General features: G+C 37.0%; 1 protein-coding gene and 1 non-coding gene across 18 annotated transcripts in view; both read right to left on the bottom strand.

Moving 5' to 3' along the window:
• The window catches only part of TBL1XR1 (TBL1X/Y related 1), a 182,929-nt gene that overhangs the window by 85,598 nt on the left and 73,599 nt on the right, over nucleotides 1-23,732 (bottom strand). The window lies entirely within an intron of this gene.
• On the bottom strand, nucleotides 22,081-22,184 carry LOC119620754 (U6 spliceosomal RNA). The gene has a single exon (XR_005237306.1). It is a non-coding gene; the product is annotated as a U6 spliceosomal RNA (small nuclear RNA).

Genomic DNA, 23,732 nt, shown 5'->3' with positions numbered 1-23,732 from the left:
TTATTAGATTTCTCACTCTTCCTAAGGTTTGAATATCTGATTCAAGGTATTACGAATTTGAATAGCTAATTAGGCTACAACACAAAAATCATTCAGTTGAACAACACATTTCCAGTAAAAATAACAGCAGCTCTGCCAAGAAGACTAAGTCTTTGATTAACTCTGTCCTACAGAAATGCCCCAGATTAGAACCTAACTATGATGTGGTGAGCTCCTCACTCGGATGTAATTGGTCTAGGGTAGGACCTACATCACTTGCATTTAAAATCCTCCCCACCAACCCTGGGGGGTTGTTGAGAACCACTGGGCGTATGGGTGTCAGTGTGTGGGTGTGTGTGCGCATGTGTACGATTCCAGTGGGGACTGAGAACCACTGGGGGGGGGGGGGGGTGACAGGGGAGGGGACAGGACGGAAAATTTTACTAGTCAGGTTCTAATTATTAATCTAAGGCAGGAGAGTCACTTCTTTCAAATACTAGATTGCAAAGTGAGAGGTGTTCAGAACTAGAGGGAGAAATATGTTAATACTATGTGAGACTAACTTCTTTATTAATCTAATTTTAAGATTAATGATGACAAACAAAAGATAAACTCAATCTGTCTCCCAAAAATGAACAGAAAAGGACAATGATAATGAAGACACCATAAACAGAAAGAGGCCTAAAAAGACTACAAAACATAATCACAAAAAAAGAAGAAGAAAATGCATAAAAATACATAAAGCCCAAATGAGCCTCAGCTACGTGTGACAAAATTTTAAGTAGTAGGGAGAAGTTATAGAAAGGTATTTTTTTCCTATTCAATATAAGAGAAAACAAAACCATCACACAAATCAGTGACAATGTTCAAACAAAACCTGGATATGTGATTCATCAAGGAAGTTCTAGTGGGCACATAGGCAAATGAGCTGAAGTTTGTTCTATGTGCGCCTCATCCCTTTCTAACTTAGCACTCAAGTGTAATTATCAGCACCGGCACTGGCTTCTGCGGTACCTTTGTGCAAATTAGATTCTAGCAGAATAAATTACAAAAAGGAAGCCATATGGTATCGGAGGTTAAGAGCCTGGAATTGTGGAGCCACACAGGGGTTGGGACTCCCTGGCTCTGACTCTTAGTAACTAGATGACCTAAGTAACTAAGATAACCTCTTTCAGTGCCTTGGCTTTTTCATCTGTAAAATAAGTGAGGAGACTGGAATAAAAAGTGCTAATCAGTGCCCAGCATAGGAAAAAGACGTAATACATATTAAATAATATAAATAAATAGTTATGAAGGAAGCTCCTTCCTCTGTGAAGACAGCCTATTAACAGGGAAACAGCATGGCCTGGACTGCAGTGCCCACTTCTCCCTTGGCTGTCTACCTCTGTGCAGGACACAAACTGCCCATTCAGATTCTGCTGTCCTGTGTGCTACTAAGGCTACTGAGTCCAGTTACATTATGTCTTTTTGTGAGTTAACACAACAGCATTACTACTAAAAAAAAAAAAAAAAAAAAAATTATCATTTATAAAACTTCTAAATTACAACAGATTTGGAGTATGCCCAAACATAGTAGTCATCCTGAGTAGCATAACCTCGCAGTGACAATGAACACCTTCTCAATGAAGCAGTTCTTCAAACACACTTCACAACTAAACATCTTCAATATTTACTTTGTAACAGAACGCAATAGGCCTCTCAAAAAAAAAAAAAAAAAAAAGGTCAGCAGATAATTACTAAACTGAAAACGTCATTCTGAAGTACACTGGACAGAAAGAAAAAACATATACTTACATTAAACTAGACCTTAAGTTCAGAATTCTGAAATGTTATATTTCTATTTATCCACTACTGATGAACTCAAAGAGTCTTATGTGTCCTCACTAAAAACATTTCCTTACAGATTCACGTGAAGAAATGCTTTAAACTTAGTTTCTCTGATTTCATATTTTGAAAGTTGGCATAATCTAGACAATATCAGCAAATGCTTTTCCTTCGGTAAATTAAAACGAATTGTTCATTTAACTACCACATTCCAATCAAAACAGCTGCCAAAAATACATTTCTTTAAGAAATCAAGGTTGTATGGGTTTTTTTTTTTAGTGGAATATTCTTAATTCTGGAGAATGCCAAGTTCTCATCCGGTGTTGGTTTGCCAAAATGCTTTCAATTCAACTTGCTCACCAAGCTTAAAATGATACATTTGAACCAGCAAACACAAGCTATGTTATCTTCGTGACCCATTCAGGAGCCACTTCTGGTTCACACACACACAGATACAACACCATCCGGGGATCATGAAAGAAAGGAAACTACCTTTCTTAACATTATATATATATATACACACACACTTATATATTTATTTCAGTACAGAAAACTGCTCCCCTCTCTGCCCACCACCCAAGTTATGATAATAAAACACCAACTGAGATTAACTGATTACAACTACTCCATCTTCTCAGCCATTAGCATGCAACGGTCTAAGGCAAACTATGGCAAGTAGATATTTTTTTATTTTGCAGGCCATTTGGTCTCTGTCACTAGTACTCAACTCTGCTATTACGGAGCAAAGCAGCCATAGACAATACATTAAAAAATGAATGGCATTACTCTTTCTAATAAAAATTTATTCAAAAAAAAAAACATAACACACCAGATATGGTTCACAGGTCATAGTTTGTTGACTCTAAAGCAATACCCAGAACCATCCAAATTTCTACAGATTCAGGATAAAGCAAAGAAGCTTTTAGGTTAAATGAGGTAAACACTTTTTTTTTTTAAATCAAGTAAGTCAACGGACCAAGCAAAAACACTAAACACTGCCCACTAAAAATACATAACCATTCTATGAAAAGGAAATTTTCTAAGGAATTCAAACATAGTATCTTATGTGACACTATATATAATAATGAAGTTCAACAAGAAAATGTTAAGCATTAAACTTCAACATTCCTCTGCCATCTTCAGAAACTTAAAAGACAGTGGGGTAAGAATGGAAAGAATAAGGCTTTCTGTTCTGTTTTAAAACTCAGCTCCTTTCACATCATACCCATACAACCGTAAGCAAGCCCTCAGTGTCTTCATCTATATAGTGTATTAGACAGCTTGATAACAAGTATGAACATAGTGTTTGGCTTATTGTAAAGAAAATAAACTAGGATTTATAATCCTATTGAATGCCTAAAGGCATTTTTGCATAGAAATAATACTAATAAATATCAGTTAATTATAACTGTATGTACAGTTTAAAAGGGGGCAAAAAGGTTAAAAATAGTATAGTATTAAAAGACAACAAAAAGAATCAACTCCCTAAGCAAAAAAATTGTTTGAATTATGAATTTCCATGAGTTTAAAGAATACCAACAGTAACTTTTTTTTTTTTTAATGCAAACAACAAAGAAACAGACAATAAAGACACTGGGATAGCAGACAGCGGTCCTGGAAATGCATCCTCTTTGCCAGAGCAAATGGAAGGAAGGAAGAAAGAGAAAACACTGGCCATACGTTGTGGCAATACTCCCTAATGTTCACCAAGTGGTGATGAGAAGAAATGTTAAGCCCATCTTAAAAATTAACAGAAAATGAGCTTGTAATTTAGCTTTTTGATGGGATAAGGATATCTGGATACCAAAAATCCCTTCTATAATAGGGACAAAAATGTTATCATCAAACATGTTTTCTTTTCACATTTTCTAACAATCCTAAATCATAATGTAATTCACAGATAAATGTGGGGAAAAACACAAGTAAATTGTATATTCGTAATTAATTTTTAAAAACAAGTTAATAAATCTATAAACAAAATTACATTTAAAATTGTCAATTTCATACCTTTTCCCAATTTTTTAATCAAACATAAATTCAGTATCAAAGCAATCAAAGATTCAATCAGCAACAAAGAATCTGCACACTAAATGAACTCTCACCATTAGAAATGCATTAGTTACTCAAGAAAATACCAACTATGAAGAAAGCTTGACTCTCCTTTAAGAGAATGGGAAGAAATGTAATTTAAAGCCTATGTTCATCTCCAAGATTAAACAGAAGGTTGTTCTATTTTTGTATTTTGGAATGATTGTAAGATTTGTCCTGCAGCAGACAACAGAACTATGGGAAGAAACAAGAGGCGAGGAAAGAAAGGAAGAAGGAAGAAAAAACAAACTGTAATTAACCTTTCTACTAGAGATTGTTAACATTAAAAGTTAGCCCTTTACATCAAGTTACTATTAATTCACCAACACTAGGAACAAAACTTACTAAAATACATCAGTAAATAAAACAAAGACCCCTGCCCTCTCACAGTTTAAATTCCAGCAGATTTTTGATTAACAGGTGTAATGTTACAATCATAAATGCTATGAAAAAAGAAAAAGTCCAAGCAAGGTAAGGGGATTCGGAAGCTGGGGGGAAGAGAAAGGGAAAGAGGAACCCCTGGGTTGCAATATTAAAGTAGGACGGTCAGACCCAGAGTTGGTTTGTGTTTCAATTGAGAGACAGCAAGATACTCAGGAAGCTATCCTGTATGCTCGACGTTCTGTGTACAGGCAATGATGTATGAAGATGTGCCTTCTATCTTGGTGTTGTCAGCTTACTGCTGGAAGCCACACCTAGAACACTTTCTTATTCACAAAATACGTCATTGTTTTAATTACTCTAATTTTTTCTCTGCAGTATCTATTTGTGCCTGATGCCTCCTATATATTGTGCATTATAAATGGCAGGTTGTATATGGAGGCCATCATAAAAGCTATCAAATGCTGAAGAGAAAATATGCCAAAGCAAAGACATCCTTAACTGCTGCCCAGAGTCTACTGAGTCAAAATATTTTCATACACACATTCTTACAAAATTAACAGCAAAGAACTTCCAAGTTTTTCTAAGACACATGATACAGAAAAACAGAAAAATGTCACCAAAATAGAAAATCTAATGACTTAAGCCCTTCTACAGTTTAGGCAACAGACTCAATTTGTAAATATCCAGCAAATACTTACAATGTATCTAGGGCTATATATCCACCATTAGGAATTTAAAATGCCTGACTAGGTAAAAATAACAAAACACACACCAGAACTTCTTAAAATGCTTAAGAACCCCTGGTTTTGGTTTTGTTTATGGTTTTTTCCCCCTCCTGTGTTCACTATTCTTCAGCAGAAGACAAAGAGGAGGCAAAGGAGAAATGCTTGTGAAAACGCATAAAGCTAGAACTATAAAGACACTGAGCTGTATTTTTTCAATACCTTCTATTGCAAAAGTACAGGAATAAATGACAGTATGTCTATGACTTGTGCCTACTATTGTACCTACAACACAATTCTAGATATGAGTAAGAATTAAATGAGATGAGAGGAAGGAGTGGTCAGAACTTAATGAGAACAGGGAGGGATATTTTGGGAAGCAGAAAAGTATGAGGGCAAAATCTTACCTCCTCTTCATGAGAGAAAAGAAGCCAGAAATTGTCTAAGGAATACTTCTTCCAGATAGGGTCCAGAAGAGGAAAGTAATTTTCACACGAAGAGGATGAAAATGTGTTGTGTATGATTTTCACCCCCTTGATCTCACGTCAAGCAAATCAATCCGTTGAAAAGAACTGCTCTAACAACTCAGACTCAACCAGACAAATTCACAAAACCTAAGTAGGCCACACCTGGCATGTGTTCATCAAGAAAGCTACAGGACAGGAAAGGCTAGCAGGGTAGTATCACGCCAGTCACACAACAGGAGGAGGACATGCAATCCAGGAGCTACTGTTTTTGCACCTCTCCCTACTACCATCACCATCATCATATCATTACCCGGGTAGGTATGCAAAGAAGAATCCACAGACACTGCAGAAGTTATCCTAGGTTAGACAAACCTAAGTTCCACTGAGAAGCCACTATGATTTTTTTTTTTTTTTAAAGACAGAGCCTTGCTCTGTTGCCCAGACTGGAGTGCAGTGGCGCTATCTCCGCTCACTGCAACCTCTGCCTCCTGCGATTCACCAGCCTCAGCCTCCCGAGTAGCTGGAACTACAGATACATGTCACCATGCCAGGCTAATTTTGGTATTTTTAGTAGAGACAAAATAGATGGGAGGATTGGTTGAGGCTGGGTTTCACCATGTTGGCCAGGCTGGTCTTGAACTCCTGACCTCAAGTTATTTGCCCGTCTAGCACACCCTATGTGCTGGGATTATAGGCACGAGCCACTGCGCCAGGCCCACTATCATCTTACAAGCATCTCCTGGACATATCTTCCAGGGCACTCAATCCACCAAGGATATGCACAGTTTTAAGAATGCACCACACCTTCCCGAACCAGATGCAGTTCACGTGTCAGGAATCTCTTTGCCATACCCTATATGGTGGCTGTTAATGTTGCCAACATTCCACTTTAGATTTCAGATGAGTCAGAGCTAAACATTAAACCAACGTCATTTACTCACAGAAAGAGAAAGGGTTTGGGGAACCTTTAACTCACAGTGCACCTGGGTCCTCATCCCAACTCTGCCTCTAGGGTGCCAGTGGTCTTAGGCCTACAACTTAAGCCTCTTAAGACTCAACGCCAACAAGCAATGACTGGGTTTACTGGATTGAATGCTAAGATCCTTTGAAGCCTTTTAAAAAATAAGAACTAGGCCCTGAAACGAAAGAAGAAAGTATCTCCTGCCTTCTGAGAAATAAGACAACACAGATACAAAATCAAATTAAAGTATCGTAGTATCTTTTTTTTTTTTTTTTTTTTAAGAGGGAGTCTCACTCTGTTGCCCAGGCGGAAGTACACTGGTGCGATCTCAGTTCACTAAAACCTCCGTCTCCCGGGTTCAGGCGATTCTCCCACCTCAGCTTCCTGAGTAGCTGGGATTACAGGCGTATGCCACTATGATCAGCTAATTTTTGCATTTTTAGAAGAGACGGGGTTTTGCCATGTTGGCCTGGCTTGTCTAGAACCCCTCTCCTCAGGTGATCCACCCACCTTAGCCTCCCAAAGTGCTGGGATTACAGGCATAAACCACAGTACCTGGCCTAAAGTATCTTTTAAATAGCATGGAAAACTTGTTTTGATCATAGGACAGTTAAAGAAAAGCTGTCTCACTCATACAATCCCCTTTGTTTTATGCATAGAGATTGAGACCAAAAGTGGTTAAATGTTCTTATCAGAGGTGACAAAATGAGTATTAATATTAAACTCTACATTGCTGGCACACTCAGTATCATTTAAATCTGACGATTTTGTACAGTACATATTATTGTCCCTGTTTCAAAAACAAGTAACCAGGCGCCCAGCCAAATTTCTACTTTTCAAGAAAAAGAAAAGTATGAGAATACTTTTTGTGAAAGTCCTCAAAGACCTGCCAGGCGCGGTGGCTCACACCTGTAATCCTAACACTCTGGGAGGCTGAGGCGGGCAGATCATGAGGTCAGGAGTTCAAAACCAGCCTGGCCAACATGGTGAAACCCCGTCTCTACTAAAAATACAAAAATTAGTCAGGCGTGGTACCATGTGCCTGGAGTCCCAGTACTTGGGAGGCTGAGGCAGGAGAATCGCTTGAACCTAGGAGGCAGAGGCGGAGGATGCTGTGAGCTGAGATCCTGCCACTGCAGCCTGGATGATGACGCAAAACTGTCTCAAAACACACACACTTACACACACACACAAACACTAATGGGATACCATAGAGAGAGCCCAAAAGTAAATCCAGGCCGGGCGCGGTGGCTCAAGCCTGTAATCCCAGCACTTTGGGAGGCGGAGACGGGTGCATCATGAGGTCAGGAGATTGAGACCATCCTGGCTAACACGGTGAAACCCCATCTCTACTAAAAAAATACAAAAAACTAGTCAGGCGAGGTGGCAGGCACCTGTAGTCCCAGCTACTCGGGAGGCTGAGGCAGGAGAATGGCGTGAACCCAGGAGGCGGAGCTTGCAGTGAGCCCAGATCGTGCCACTGCACTCCAGCCTGGGTGACAAGAGCGAGACTCCATCTCAAAAAAAAAAAAAAAAAGTAAATCCACACATTTACAGCCAACTGATTTTTGACAAAGGTGCCAATAATACGCAGTGGAGAAAGAACAGTATCTTCAATAAATGGTTTTGGGGAAACTGAATATTCACACGTAGAAGAATGAAAGTAGACCCTTATCTTCTACCATATACAAAAATTAAACAAAAAAAAGAAGGATTAAAGACTTAAGCGTAAAAACTAGGAAATTACTAAAAGAAAACCCAGGAGAACACTTCCTGACAGCAGTCTGGGCAAGGATTTTTTTTTTTTTTTTGGATAGGACCTCAAAAAGCACAAGCAACGAAAGCAAAACCAGACAAGTGGTATTACACAAAACCAAAAGCTTCTGCACAGCAAAGAAATAAACAAAGAAAAACAATAACCTACAGGAGAAAATATTTGCAAATTATATATCTGATAAATAATATCCAAAAGAACTTAGACAACTCAATACAAAAAATCAAATAACCTAATATTTAAAATGGGCAAAATGGCCAGGCACAGTGGCTCATGCCTGTAATCTTAACATTTTAGAAGGTGAAGGCTGGAGAATCGTTTGAGCCCAGGAGTTTGAGACTAACCTGGGCAACATATGGAGACCCCATCTCTATAATTTAAAAATTAAATAAAAATAAATAAGTGGCAAAAGACCTGAATAGACATTTCTTAAAAGACATGTGAATATCAACAGGTATATGAAAGAATGTTCGACATCACTAATCATCAGGAAAATCAAAACTACAATGAAATATTATCTCACCCCAGTCAGTATAAGTATTATCAAAAGGGCAAAAGACAAGAAGTGCTGGTGAGAATATGGAGAAAAATGAATCCTTACGCACTATTGGTGGGAATTTAACCAGTACAGCCATTACTGAAAATAATATGAAGGTTTCTAAAAAAATTAAAAACAGAAATAACCACCATATGATACAGTAATCCCACTACTGGGTAAATATCCAAAGAAAGTGAAATCACTACTATTTTGAAGAGATGTCTGCACTTCCGTGTTCATCACAGCACTATTCCCAATAGCTAAGATATGAAATAAGTGTCCAGAAACAGATGAATGGGGCCTGGCAGAGTGGCTCATGTCAGCATCCCAGCACTTTGAGAGGCCGAGGCAGGTGGATGGCTTGAGTCCAGGAGTTTGAGACCAGCCTGGGCAACATGGTGAAAACCCGTCTCCACAGAAATCAGTCAGGCATGGTGGTACGTGCCTGTAGTCCCAGCTACTTGGGAGGCTATGGTGGGAGGATCTCTTGAGCCTGGTAGGCAGAGGCTGCAGTGACCCAAGACCATGGCACTACTCCAGCCTGGGTGACACAGTAAGACTCCGTCTCAAAAAAAGATGAATAAAGAAAATGGAGTACATATACACAAATGGAATACTATTCAGCCATTAAAAAGAATAAAATCCTGCCATATATGACAACATGGATGACATCAGGTTAAGTGAACAAGCCAGGCACAGAAAGACAATTATCACATGATTTTACCCAGTGCAATATAAAAAAGTTGATCATATAAAAGTAGAGAGTAGAAAAAGTAGTAGAAGTGGGGGTAGTAAGGGGGGAAAAGCTGGAGAATTATTGGTCAAAGAATACATAATTACTGTTAGGAAGAATAAACTTCAAGAGATCAATCATACAGCAAGATGACTAGAGTTAAAAATGACATAATTCTTGAAAAATGTAGAGTAGATGTTATGTGCTCTTACCACAAAAATGGTAACTGTGAGGTAATGCATTTGTTAATTCACTAGATTTCACCATACACACACACATACACACACACACACACACACAACATCCTGGGCAACAAGGCAAGACCCATATCACATATATATATATGTGCTTTGTTGCCTAGGATGGAGTACAGCAGCATAATCATAGCTCACTGCAGCCCTGAACTCCACCTCCCCAACCCCAAGTTCAAAAGATCCTCTTGCCTCAGCCCCCAAGTAGCTGAAACTGTAAGTGTGTGACAGCAAGCCCAGCTAACTTTCAACTTTTTGTAGAGACGGGTCCTCACAATGTTGTCCAGGCTAGTCTTGAACTCCTGGGGCTCAAGAGATCCTCCTGCCTTGGCCTCCTAAAGTGCTGGGATTATGGTGTGAGCCACCACACCCATTATGAATTTCAAAAGATTGTGGTATACATGATAAAAACACAGTGTTCTCTGTCCCTTTTTTAAAATTGAAAAGGTTAAAAAAAAGAAAGAAAAAAAAGTTTGGCCAGGCACGGTAGCTCACACCTGTAATCCCAGTGGTTTGGGAGGCTGAGATGGAAAGATCGTTTAAGCCCAGGAGTTCAAGACAAGTCTGGAGAACACAGCAAGACCCCATCTCTATTAAAAAAAAAAAAAAAAAAAAAAAAAAAACCTGTTTTTAATTAGCTGGGCAGGGTAGCATGCACTTGTAGTCCCAGCTACCCGGGAGGCTGAGGCAGGAGGACCCCTTGAGCCTAGGAGTTTGAGGTTGCAGTGAGCCATGATGACACCTCTACACTCCAGCTTGGGCAACAGAGTAAGACCTTGTCACTTTGAAAATAAATAATAATAATAATAATAATAATAATAATGATTTTTAATTAAAGTATCACTGTATGGAGGAGTGAGGTGGTCTACACCCATACTGTCTTATTGCTACAGTGCCACGGGCAGGATGGAGTCCATACAAGTAAGGATCTTGGGCCCCCACCAGAGTACGATGTAAGGCCATCAATCAATGAATTAAGTACACTTTTTAATCATCTACCTGACCCAGCTTCCAAATACTTTTGACCTATAGTGTTTCTCACACAACTAACTACTTCTTGCAATACTATATGGATTCAACTGTTAAAAAAACTGATACATATAAAAATCAGGAACTTCATCTGATCATTCAGGTCAAATTTACCTAATTTATATAATCAGTATTTATAAGAGAGACTGAAATTTTAAAATACATTATCTTCCTCCTTTTGGAAGTTTACCAAAAAGTCTTGAAAGGCACAAAAGCACTAGTCATTACCATAGTCACATTGTGCTGCTTACTGCTATTCATTACCCATCCAAAAGCCTGAGAGTCACACCTCTTTCCTCTGCCTTCTTGGTCCGCCACAACCACACTTTGGTCAACTCTTCCCAAATCTCTCTATGCTGCCTACTGACCCCCCTTCAATCACACTATCCCCATTCCTTATTCCTCTCTTCCCCTGCGACTTTAAGGTCTAACGCCCAAATTGTTTTTAATGCATCCCAAAATGTATAATTGAACGTCATTTGACATATAAAAATAAAGCTTTTGGTTTTTTTAGTTGTGAAGCAAGAGGTAATAAAGGGTTTCTTTGTTGAGGTACTGCTTAGTTAAGTATTCATTTAAATAACAACTCTTCAGATGCCTTCAGCCTCCTTGCTAACATAATTCTAATTTTATTCAAAGCAGCAACATGTCCAGATAAATACTTGCTTTCCTAACCTTTCTTGCAGCCAGAGGCAGCCACACTGAACAGTTCTGGCTGGTAACACCTCAGGAGAAGTCCGCTAGGGAGGGGATGAGGAGGCTGGGGGAGGCTTTTGCTTTCCTGAAAATAAAGAACAGATGCAGCACTTCTTCCCGCTTAAATATGATGCCTCCTGCAGCAGTAGCCATTTTTCAACCGAGGCATACCTGATGGAATTCATCACACTAAGGACAATGGAATTTTGAAAAACAGTAACTTCCTGTCTCACAATTTGTTTAAAATAATATTTTAGTTATGTGAAACCAATTGGACATCATCATTCTTCCCCCAACCCATGGCATACAATGCATTTCAAATTTTCTATGTATAAATTTAATTCATCTCCCACCCCAAACTTGTTCCTCTTTTCGTGTTTCCTATCTTAGTGTACAGCTCCATTTTCACCCAACTTGTCAGCCAAACGAGAGATACGGCTCCTTCTCCTCCCTCATTTCCTCTAACTAAGCACTAAGCACCATGACCTTTCATTTCTAGGGTGCAACTTGACATGTGTATGTTTTCAGTTTCCCAAACTTCTCATACATTAGCAGACTTCGGATATGCTGTATCCTCGGCTAAATTTTAGATCACTCACATCCTACCTAAGCTTTACTAACAACTGTGGATATTCATTTTATATGCCTGTCTCCCTTCACTAGAAGATATGTATCTTGAAAGATGCCTTATCCAGCTGTGTAACTTGAATGCCCAGAACAATGACTGGAGAACATAAGGGATAGTGGCTAAAATGAAGACCTTGAAGACCTTACTCTAAAGGTAATCAATGACAATAAATAGATAAAATAGATGCATAGATGGTTTTCCACTCCTCCATAAAATAAATTTCAAGAAAAATTAAGATAAATGTTAGCCTAATGCAAACCATTTGTAAAGTTCAGAATACTGGAAGTGTAATTTTTGTTCCAATGGTAAAGAATGAGAACTATGAACAATTATTTAACAACCACACTTCACTGTGCAATACCGTATTACCTAAACACATTTTCATAATGACCACATCTTAGTAAAACACTTGAAGCTCATTTTAATACAATGGTACTCTGTAACAAATGCAAAATTTTAAAAATACAACCTTTGCTTTTAAAACACATTCTAAGTTTTGCTCTTTTCAGGTACAAGGTTTTATTTTGATCCTGCTGATTATTCCAGGTCAAACAGAGTAACTGGGAAGGCAAAGGAGAACTACATAAAAGAAAAAGAAGCATCAATAGCCTGAAGTTGACTGAGAAAGGCTTACGGTTATTTTTCCTTCACTGATCTATAAATAACTAAGTAGAATGCTGGAGAACTGAACAGGCTACTTCAGAAAATTAGAATAAGCAGGGATACTCTTCATTATGAGTCTGACCCCATGATGCTGGAAAGACAAATGTGCTCTACTGGCATCCCAACACTGGTGGGAATAAAATCTGAAATAATACAGATGTCCCTTAAATGTCACTATAATGAAGCTGTCTATGTATTTTCAAATATAAGTTTAATCCACCCAGTCTGAAAGTCCAGAATGCTTTGTGTGCTTATGAACATTACACAGTTTGTTTTATAAAAACAACATGACCTTGTTTCTAAACACACTGCTATTGGCATTCTGAAACGGGGTAACAATTCTAGAATAAATACTGAATATAAAAGAAAGGGGAGAAAAAAGAATTTGCAGGAATGGGTCAAGATTATGGCTTCGAAGAAATGATGCCCATTTTTAACATCACAACCAATAACCTATAGTGGGTATTAGATTAATCAAATGTACATTATTTAAACAAACATCAGTCTAGTATTATTATTCCTGTTCCCTGTCTTCCAAATAGTAGCTGCGAAGCAATGAAACTATTGCCTAGAATAGCAACACTGAATTCCTGGGAAAGATATTTTCAGCAACAGCAAATAATGGGTAAATTTAATAAGGCTTCCATTAAGCCTGCTCCATAATTATACAGTATTTTAAAATAGTACCTTTATTTTGGTATTGAAAGTCATGCAGATTGCTGAATTATCTGCATAGTCTAAAATTTCCCTTTTAGATATGACATCAAAATAATTTTAAAACAGTCATAGAAAATACCAGTTTCCCATTCAGCAGAGTTCCTTATAGGCAGCATAAGCTCTCAGGTCTCCCAGATTGTTTGCTACACAGGCAAATCTAATGTGCTCTATAAATTCTATTAATATGCATCTTTTCTAGTGCAGTAATGAAGATGTCAACACTTCGATTCAGTCTGACTTCAAATTCCACTAGTACAGTGACTACTCTTCTAATCTGAAAGAATTCAACCACTCTTACTTAGAGCTTTAATAAACTCTACTTCTATGCCATTGCTTGGGAGAAATATAAAGTAAAACTGGCTATTTCTTTCCAAGGGCAAAGAAGCAGTATTAAAGAGTAGAATGGGTTCAATGGGAAGGAAAAAAGGAAAAAATGTCAACCAATAACCACTGAATATTCTGACCCCTCAATTTGCTATTTTTATACTATGCACGGTAGTAAGAAATCAGAAACCAGGAGTCTATGGCAGGTAGTAAGAAATTAGAAACCAGGAATCTAGGGCCAATGGCCTTTTATAAATGTTTTATAGGTAGTGTATGAATTGTGACTTTCTTTCTTCACCTCACTTATTTTATCCACTCTTCTCAGCCAGAAACTCAGGATACATTCGTGGAAAGCTCAAGCAATGACTACCTACATTCTAAGAAACTAGTCCTATTCCACACCAATAATGAAGGTCCAGACCCCAGAGTCTGTTATTTCAAAATCATCCAATCTTTTCAAAGTCTCTAAAGTGTTCTTGAAGATTCATTCATTCACTCATTTAAGAGCCTATTTAAAGACAGGCACTGTGAACAAACATTAATTATACGTCTTTCAAGCCCTCATCGCTGAGGAGCTTTAACATTGAGCCTAATGACTCAAAATGACCTAATGGCATTCTAATGAGGCCCTTTTCTCATCACAGCTAAAAGTGTGACCATGGTATTTTTATCCAAAGGCATGACTAGATTCCTGAAAAATTAAAATGCAGCTTCTCATACTCACCCTCTCACTGATCAAAACAAAGCCCATAATGGAAGGAAGAAGAAAGGAAATTTAAAAAAAAAAAAAAAAAAAACATTAGGAAGACTTTAAAGAGAATCTATTTGTGAATTCTCTTCTTTATTAGGCTTAGTTGCATGTAAAGCTGTCAAATATCATAGTTCTTCATTTATTTAGTAACTAGTTACTGAATGTATACTATTTGCCATGCTCCATTTCAGGTGCTAAGAACAACAATCAAGAAACTACCTTGAAGTTTACATTTTAGTGGAGGAATACAAACAAAATGAATACAGTATTATATATAGCAAGTGTCTTATTTTTTCGATTTCTCAAACTGAACTTTTATAAAATCAAGAGATACTTACGATTTAGCATTATAACCATTCAGGCATATTGTCTGCAAACCAGACAGCAACTCCACATAATAACTCAAGAAAAATGGGACTTACAGAAAGTATAAGCTCATAAAAACAAAGAAACACCTGGATAATCAGAGGTTTTTTTGTTTTTGGTTTTTGTTTTTGTTTTTTTTTGAGGCGGAGTTTCACTCTTGTACCCCAGGCTGGAGTGCAGTGGCATGATCTCAGCTCACTGTAACCTCTGCCTCCCGGGTTCAAGCACTTCTCCTGCCTCAGCATCACGAGTAGCTGCGATTACAGGCACCCGCTGCCACACCCCGCTAGTTTTTGTATTTTTAGTAGAGATGGGGTTTCACTGCGTTGGCCAGGCTGGTCTCCAACTCCTGATCTCAGATGATCCACCCGCCTCGGCCTCCCAAAGTGCTGGGATTACAGGTGTGAGCCACTGCACCTGGCTGATAATCAGGTTTTAAAAGAAAAGAAACCACAGCAGTTCCACAGGTGAAGAATATTTACACCCTACCTAATTTAATCCTGGAACCTTTTCAACAGCTTGTCATAAAATACGGTCCCATCTCCTTTATTTTTCCAGTCGATGGCTGGATTCCTATATAATTAGGGCTTCTTTTGATTTTGTTTAGATAAGGAAATAGACATGAAGGCTGGGGGAAAGGGGGTTTTGAATTCTGAGGCAGAGAAACCTACATAGAATGGTTATTGTCTTTGTTTCTCAACTGCTCCATGACAGAAATTGTTGAAATTTGCTGAATAAACAATGACCATTCACTACATTGTGATACACTGCTGGTCTGGATCCCAGTCTAATTACCCAATTACCATTGGTGATCCCAGCACCAATTACCAATTTTGCAGATTATTTTAGATCATACTGTGACCATTTAATGTTCTTCCATGATCAACTGGCATACTTGTATGGTGCGGTCTCCAGAAGCTCCAGAATCAACCACATGACATGAAGAAACATTCCAAAGAGTTCTTGGCCCTGTGTATTGAATTAGTGGTCTATACTAACCTCACCCATTTTTGATACGGTCATTTTATTGTAATGCAACCGTTGCCCTTGGTATTAGTTACTTCAAATTTCAGGGAGAAGAGAGTTGGGATATCCTCCTTTCGCTAACAGAAAGCCCTTGGGGACTCGCTCATCCAAAAATACTGCATACGGTGAATCTAGTTATACTCTAGCAGGTGTCTCATCAACCTTTATTTAAATAAGAGGGCCATTTTCCAACTGCATCAACTCTAAACAGCAAACGTAACTATATAGAGCCTACTTCTGGAGCACAGAATCGATAACCTTAACTTACTTTCAAACATGCACTCCTCCCTGTGATACAATAGGTATTTACTTCCAGTTGTGCCTTCTTTAACTTGGCATTCTTCTTCTAATGGCTTCCCCTTTTCCTCTTCTCCTATCTAGAGGCTGTCTACCTTTCAAGATGCAGATGACCTCCTTCCTGATAAAAGCTTTCCCTTACTATTCTGTCTTACCAGGATGTTTCTCTTCCCTAGAGAATGCTGAAAACCTACCAGTCATTTCATAGTGTTACAGAGCAAGGTCTAAGCAGGTTAAATAACTTACTCCAAATCATACAACCAGCTAATGGCAAAGGCTGGACTACAACCCAGACCTTCAAACTCTAACTCCCAAGATTCTTCTAACTTCCTCACTCTAACAATATTTCCCACACTAATCTGACTATATCCCCTTACACTTAAGATTTTCCCATGGATTCTCCACACCTAGATATTTTATCCAAAGTCAATCCATCCTTAAAATCAAAGGTCATGTGCAACCTTTTCCACTGAAACTTCCTTTTGGCAGCTTTAACTCACTGATTTTCCTCTTTTCCAAATGTACTATGTCTTATTTTTAGACTCGTCAAGTGCAATAGTGAAAAGTGGGGGAAGAGAGTAGAACAAGTTCGATCTGTTACTGATTACATCATCAATTGAGGTAACTCACTACCTTTGGACCAGCTCAAATTTACAGTATTTTAATCACTATCACACAGTGTAGCATCTCTGTACTTCATGTTATCTCATTTACTCCCAACAACTTGAAAAGGCAGGAATTTATTGCTCATATTTTATAAATGGCCCCAAAATGTTAATCAATTTGCTTAAATTTATACAATTATTCACAACAGCTACCCAAAAGAGCTGAGATTTAATAGCTGAGTGTCACTATTCCAAAGTCTACATTCTTTAAATACTGAATATTACAATTCCTTTCTAAGAGCCAGGACTCAGGACTACTGATTCTTCGTCCAGAATTAGTTCCATTATAACCTACAGCTTGTCATAGAATTCTATCATTTTCATTCCTTTAAAAATCACAGTTAAACATAATATAAATCTTGTCCTCAGGAAACAAACATAAACTGAGGAATGTTCTTTAAAACCATCAATGTCATAAAAGACAAGGCTGAGGAACTATGCCAGATTAAAGTCTCAAGAAACATGACAACTAAATTCAATGTATGCAGGTAACTGTTGAAGCTAAGCAAAAGGATACAATAATTCATTTTATTATTCTTCTATTATTTTCAAATTTGTCATAATAAAAGTTTAAAAATAAAGTCCTTCATAGAGAAATTTTGCTGGATGTCAATGTTTTTTTTCCCTTCCATAGCCTACTCACAGGCTATCTCCTCTAGAAATAAGTACCAATTTGACTTCATACACGTCTTTCTTTCAAACATTAGCCTCCCTTCCAAACAATGTGCAATTTTTTTTAGCCAGACTAAATTCACGCAGATTACAAATTACCTGCATTAACTTTCTCGTTAAATACTAAACTCCCTGAGGGAAAAGGTTTTATCTGGTAATTAGCATAAATTTTTTAGTCTAAAAGGATTATGTAGCACCTTTCATCACTGGCTCTGAGCTCCACCTCTTTTTGGCACATGGGAAATGAAACTCACAATCCCATCGAGGCTGTTCCTTGTGAGGTTTAGGGAAGGCAAGCCTGCTTCCATTAAGGCTACCTTCATGTCTGACACACCTTTTAGATACTACAAGTGGTTTAGAATGTTCTTACCTAATAAGATGTTAAAAACAAAATCCATGAAACTTCCAATAAAAAGAGTCATTAATTACTGGAAACCTAGAATTACTAGAAGTCCTAGAGAGAATGGGATTGAAAGAATCACAATACAAGAATAACCCTCATCCCAATCCTACAAATAAATACATTTAGGATGATCCCAGCATTCCAATTAACTGATGTGAAGGTGAAACCATGAAGTGTTGAAATCTAAAGTATTAATAAGCAACGTTTTATTCTATTAATTCAAAGTATACTTAAGGTATACTTGTACAATGTTGATTAATTCACCAAAATGCTGCTTCTGAACATTACTGTTAAATTTACTTATTACTTAAGACTGTGTTTACTAAATGGAATACATTCCGTTAGGTACTATAGAGTAGTTAACAATTAAAATATTCCCTCTTCCTCTAATACAAGTCATATAAGACAGATAAAAACACTGTAAGGCTGTGTCAAAGCATCTAGGAATTCAGTTAAGAATGTCACACCTGACTAGGGTTGTAGAAGAGGAGATGTAATAGAACTAAGAGAAGAGCATCAAGAAGTTCAGCATGTACCCCAAAAACTGCAAATAACCCAAATCCCTTAAAATTATCATGAGACCTGCCTCTAACACAGATGTCAAATTTTACTCTAAGTTGACCTCCTGTGCACTAGAAGATATCTGACATAAAATACTGCAAGTCCACCAACACTGAAGCCACACTGCTGGAAATTCAATTTTACTGGGCTAGCTTTCATAATGCTATTAAAGTCGAGTGTGAGGAAAAGCAGAGTTCTTGGATCAATGGCTTCTAGCAGATAGGGCTAAATAAGGCAGTTGCAAAGAGCAACAGGTTCTTTAAACAACAGTGGATATAGCTGCAAATCAAAGCACACATAAGTGCAGAAAGGACTCGTGATTAATATTAGTCGTTTCAGGCTCATCCACAAATACCAAACAATTAGCATCAACTGTATATTTATCTTCCAACTCCAAAAGTGTTTTAATAATGTGGCTTATTACAGTTGAATATGGAGGTACTTTTTAGCACAATGAATCCCTCTGTAAATTCAAGTAATAGAACTGTTAAACATTATGAAACAAGTCAGCCACAGAAAACCAAACATCACTAACAATATTGTACCCACATTTTGTCTTGTGTCACACATATGTGTCTTGTGTCTTTTAATTGAGAGGAGGGGAAATAGAAGTCTTTTACTAACTCCTGTAAGAATCCTGCAGAGAAACCTGTGAACAGCTGCAATCTTTAAGAGGTCCATTCAAAAACAGACAAAAAGAAAATCTTGATTAGTATATTGTAATAGTTTTTTTAAAAATGTACAGTAACTTCAAGGGAGAACTTGTATCATACTAAAACAGTATTTACCTTCTTAATAATAAAGTATATACATTAACAAAAGTTTAAAATTCTAGTCTTAAAGTTATATAACATCTTCATATTAATTGATTTACATCACTCATTGGGCATACATAGCTACACCAACATCACTGTTCAGAAGCTTTTGTTTCGAGCCATTTATTTCCAACCAAGGAGATTCAGACTATGCTCAAATCTGTAACAGAGAAAACCCCTACAATTGGGCAAACAAGATAAATATTTTAAACATGGAAGAAGCTAAGCTCAAAAAGGTTTTCCTATTTAAAAGATTATTCCAAAATTCTCACTTCAAAGAAAAAATATATCTAATTTTCTCATGCTTCCCATTCTGCTTTGATTAATATTTTACTTTGAAGTTTGACAGCCTTATAGCTAAAAGATTCTCAAATTATTCTGCCTGAAAACCAGGTGACTGAAATCATTCATTTGCCTCAATCAGATTATATAATCAGATTTTTCCAAACCTTAAAACATATGATTCAAACATACCCATCACAAAAGTACAAATATGCACTAGCACGTTTTCTCCTGAGTACATTCTGAACCATCTACTCTTCAAGTGGATCGTTTACAAAATAAGAACATAATTCCCTGAATCAGTAAAGTTAACTTTATTTTCATGAAAGAATGACAAATTCCATTTACACTATCACGATTTACATTTTCCTACAATTCACGCAGCTTTCTTCAATTCACAATCTACAAACCACAACAATGCACAAATTTGGGGTTAGACAGATACTTTAATGTTTAGTTCTTATTTCAACAGTCATTGTTGCTACAGTCTCTCATTCTCACTCTTCACTGTGTTACTCAGAGAACAAAGAACTAAAGAAACTGAAAAGAACTAGATCAAGTGATGAGACCAATTTTCAGCGTAAGGCATAATAACGTTAGCTAATCAAAAACTGGAGTATTTCTATCATTTAATCCTTCAAGACAATAACCTCCTGTTTTCCCTCACTTTCCTTCCAATAACTTGACAGAATTCTGTGGAAGGACGGATCCCAAGCAGAAAACCTTCACAAATGTGAAAGAAAACTGGAAATCCTAGCATAGTCACAAGACTGACTAGAAATTCCAGAACTCTGTAAACAACCTTTGTTTTCAATGCAGAAATCATTTCTGTACTTTTAATGACCCATCATTCAACCTCACTTGAGCTCCTCCAATCATTGGCACTACTTTACCAAGTTATTAGACAGTTCTATTAGTAGTTATTTGAAAAATCATTCTTCTCTATAATTTAAATATGTCTGACTATAACTATTTCTTACATGCTATAGGGCTAAATAAACAAATTCCTCAGCTTGAAATGAAAATCTTTAGCTACTAGAAGGCCTTTATTCCATTCTCTCATTCTCATTTTTAAAATCTGTGACCTATCAATTTCAAAAACCTATTCCAGTTTCTCCTTAAAGACTCCTAAAAGGGAACACAGTGCTTTACTCACAGCACCTTTTTCTTCAATACTTAATAAATTTATTCTCTTAATTGACAAAGCAATGAGAGTAGTAAAACTCAAATCTAGAAAGTCTAGATAAAAACTCATAAAAATCTGTCACTGTAACTGAGACTGACAAATGGTGTTATGACTGCTAAATGCAAAAGAAATGAATTTAGAACCCACTTCACACCATCTAAAAAATTACCACAAACTGGGTTATAGAACTAAAAGTTAAAACTCTGAAACACTTCAAAGAAAACATACAGGTCAATCTTTACGACCTTGGATTAGGCAACAGTTTCATAGATATACCACCAGAAGTACAAGAAACAAAAGAAAAGAACAATAAACTGAGATCATAAAAATGTAAAATGTTTTCATTTCAAAAGACACCATCAAGAAAGTGAAGATAACCCACAAAACAGGACAAAAGTTTCGTAAATCATTTCACAGATATGAATCATATCATTTGCATCCAGAATATATGAATACTACAACTCAGTATAAAGTCAATTTTGAAATCTGAACAGATAACCCAAAGAGTAAAATACAAATGGCCAATAAGAATATGAAAATATCCTCAACATCACCAGCTATCAGAGAAGTGCAAAACAAAATTACAATGAGGTACTACTTCACACCCATTAGGATGGCAGTCACCAAAAGGACGGTTGTAAGGGTTGACAAGGATATGAGACAGATGAGAAACTGAAACCCTCATTCACTGCTGGTGGAAATGCAAAATGATGCAGTCCTTTGGAAGACAGTCTGGCAGTTCCTCAATTATTAGTATTTCATTAGAAATAATGAATTAATAGGATATTTAAAAAATTTAGTATAAAACTGACAAGTGTCTTTTATTTCACAGGAATAAAAAAATACATCAGGACATGTTTCATATATATGAAAATATATATATATACACACACACACCCCAATGACTACAATAATCACTTTTTAATTCTAGAAGGCAACAGCCAGTATACTTGATGTGCCATGGAGAAGTGCTGGCAATTTTCTTTATGATTCACTGACAAGACAATTAAAATAGCTCACTAATTTATTCAATTTGCAGGTTTTCAAATTTCCAAGTAAAAAAATTACCCTCCAAACTAACGAAGATTTTATACTTCAAATAGTAAACTAAGGAATGACTTTTAATCAAATTATGGAATGGGCTATTAATCATTACTAGCCAATGAAGTTGATACATACATTTCTTTTAATTTTGTTTTTAATTTTTTGAAGTACACAGTAGGTGTATATATTTATGAAGTACACAAGACATTCTGATACAGGCATGCAGTGTGTAATGAAAAATATGAAACCTTCGTAAAACTGTGTGTCATCCTTGTGCAGGGGCCATGCTAATCTTTGTATCATTCCAATTTTAACATATGTGCTGCCAAAGTGAGCATCAGTTACCGCATTTTTAAAAAGATAGTCATTAAGTAGAAACGCCTCTCTCAAAATAAGACCTGTTAAAGCACAGGGTGCTGGAACCCGCACCACTTTCTGACTCAACGGCTAAATATGGGATGCAGCCAAGAATCTGCATTTCCAACAAGTTAGCAGGAGATGTTGATGCTGCCAAGGATCACGTTTTGAAAACTACAATACTCTCCTGAATCATCTAACACAACAATATTCTTTTTAATACCAAAAACTGGTAATATTAACAATCCAATCATTTGTTAAACATCATTTGCCAAACATCAGTTATGTAAGATACATCAGAGAAGCTTTAAATCATCAGGACTTTCCCAGTGTTGTCTGCTCCAATTAGTATATCTTCTACTAATACGCCCATAAGATGCCTTTCAAGTCCTGCATCCATGAAGCCTTCTGATTCCTCCAGCTAGAAATAACTGCTTATTCCTTTGAACCTAAGTCATCACTTGTAACACCCATTAAACACTGCCAACTTTTATTACTTGTTTAGCTATTCACATTCAAGACTTTCTCACCTACTAACCTAAGTTCCATGGTAGCCTACTGATAGGCATTTTCATATCCCTCAGAATTCTTGGCACTGGCTCTCCATAAATAGTCGATAAATATGTCTGTAGTAAATAATTAAAATCAATATAGCCTTGATTTCATCCCCCATTTTCAGCAAAAAAAGGGGGGGGGGCACAAGTCAAGCTTTTACAAAGAAATGTCCAAATCAAATCCTTTTCAAAAGACTGTACATAATGTTCCATTGTAATATTTAACCACGTAAGTTTAGGCTTAAGGAATAAGAACACTAGAAAGGCAGTTTCAGCAAAACCCAGTTTCAGCAAAAACAGTATAACTCTTCAGTTGGTGAACTAACCTATAGTTCTCTTCTCATAAAATGCACTCAACAATACAAAAGTTTGATTGTTTTAAAGAGTAATCTGCCATAGATTATAATCAGCGTAGAACCTGCTGCCCAAGTATAATTCTTTCCATAATGTATCATTTACATTAAAAAACCCTTTGTGTTATGGTATATATCTCAACAGACTGCCACCTGACCTACATACAGAAGCTCAGCTTGTATATCTAGTTCCCACCAAGTCCCTTGAGTCATTTCTTTTATGGTATCTCCAACACCATATAAAACAGCACAGAATTGCAACATGTTAGAAGTGTTTAAAATTATCTGTAATTCTCAGTATCATTAAAAATTCTATGATATAACTCCTTCTACTATCCTTTAATCTGTCTGCCCTTTATAGAGTGTGAAGGAAAAAAAAGAACACAGGGGACCTAATGTTATTTATCTCCAAAACCTAAAAACACAGTACCCGGTATACAGCAGGTGCTCAAGAAATACTTTGAATTGCAATCATTGTTGTTACTTGCTATCTTGTGTACTATTCTTCACATAGCTCATTAGACTACTAGTATCAACACCTGGCAATTTAGGGCAGAACTGAGATCTATAGCAGCTCCAGAAACTCAAGTCCTAAGTACAAGAAAAGCATACCAAACATGCA

The sequence above is a fragment of the Chlorocebus sabaeus genome, chromosome 15 (genome assembly GCF_047675955.1).
Source record: "Chlorocebus sabaeus isolate Y175 chromosome 15, mChlSab1.0.hap1, whole genome shotgun sequence".
NCBI classification, from domain to species: domain Eukaryota; kingdom Metazoa; phylum Chordata; class Mammalia; order Primates; family Cercopithecidae; genus Chlorocebus; species Chlorocebus sabaeus.
This window is presented reverse-complemented; position numbering and strand designations above follow the sequence as displayed.